Consider the following 1,756-nt stretch of genomic DNA (forward strand, 5'->3'; position numbering starts at 1 on the left):
TAAGGGAAAACACAATATTTTGTAAAATGCATTTCTATTCTGGTAGAAAGCAGTAGCTAACGATAGCTCTCTTTTTCAATGCTAACTCCAGGCTGGGTAGCATTTAGGTGCTTTATCCTCATTTAATCTATAACAGCCCAACAAGTTAGATGATAGCATATTCTACATTTTTTAAGATAAGTAAACTGAGCCTCAGAGAGGTTAAGTAATTTGGCCAAAGTCACACAGCTATTAATTCCAACCTAAGTAGAAGCTTCACTGTAACCACCCTGTGGCACTGCCTCAAAATTGCAGTGAATGAAAGGACAATTGGGAAATAATAAATCATTGTGAGTTTCCCATGAAGTCCCCCCCCCAACATGGGGAAACCAAATCCAATCAAAGGCAAGTCATGTTGCTTCTCCCAGTCTCAGTTTCCCCATTTGTGGAATGGGTGATCTGATTAACTGAGCTTCAAGTCTGAGTTCAGTTAATCTTCATGAAGTTGAACAGTTGTTCGGCCAAAAGATAGGAGGTCAGTAGTCTCCTCTTTAAATATGGGGGAGAACACATCTCCTCTCAGACTGGGGGAGGCACGGAGGTGGGGAAAGAAAAGTTATCAATTCATTAGTTTATTTTAAACTTGTTGTGGGAGGCCTGCATTATTCTGTAGTGCTCAGGGCGGTGGGAGCAGAGCCCTAAAGGAAACAGAGCCACGGCTCTCAAGGAGCTTCTGTTATAGACTTGGGGGAGACAGGCACTAAACAAATGTCATATTTAGGTGTTGAAAAATGACATGAAACATAACACAGAAGAAGAGGATAGAAAGAGAAAGGTTGCTATTTAAATATTGTATCCAGGGAAGGCATCTGTAATAAAGTGATATTTAGCAGAGACCAGAATAAAGTGTGGGAGTGAGTCATACAGGTATCTAACAGAAGGGTGTTCTAAGCAGAGAGAACAGTCAGTGCAAGGGCCCTGTGGCAGGAACGGGGCTGGTGTGCTGGGGGTGGCAGCAGGGCTGCTGAACATGTAGAGGAGATGAGGTCATGGATTCAGATGAGGGGAGCAGCTCATGTACAGCCTTGCAGGGCATTGTAAGGACTTCAGCTTTTTACTGAGCAGAATGAGACCCATGGGATGGTTTTGATCCAAAGAATGATAAGATCTGACTTGTGTTTTTCCAGAATTTCTTTGACCAGCATAGAAGCAGAATCCCAACTAGGAGGCTGAGGTAGAGGAGAGATGAAGATGATCTTTTGGTAATGAGCGACCAACTCAGTCTAGACTAGCTTATGCAAAAAGCGGTGTTTATGCAGACACATGGGTGTTTCATGGAATATGAGAAATGACAAGGATCAGGGACCACGATAGCAGCTACTTTCTCTGTCACTTAAACCTGTTCTGTTCATGTGTTACCTCCTCCAGTGCTCCATTTCATGGTGAGGAATATGCTTAGCAACTTCTAAGTTTTTATCATATATTTCAGATTTCCAAAGAGAGATGACTTCTCTCTTGCTTCAGGTTCAAAGTTCCTGGGTCAGGGCTGTGGTTGGTATGGCTTAGGGGATCGCTCTAGACCAGTCACTGGTGACTGCATGGTCTTGTACAGTCTTGTGGTTGAAACCCCGAGGTTTCAGCTATGGCAACAAGGTAGATAATTTGAGAATCTGATGTTTATTAATAAACATCCACTTAAGGTAGGTGCATGTGTGATTAACTCTAATCTTGCTAGCATACAATGTTTAGCCAAATTAATTTGTTGAAGGTGAATTTT

This window comes from Galeopterus variegatus, unplaced genomic scaffold (genome assembly GCF_000696425.1).
Source record: "Galeopterus variegatus unplaced genomic scaffold, G_variegatus-3.0.2 Scaffold4667, whole genome shotgun sequence".
NCBI classification, from domain to species: Eukaryota; Metazoa; Chordata; class Mammalia; order Dermoptera; family Cynocephalidae; genus Galeopterus; species Galeopterus variegatus.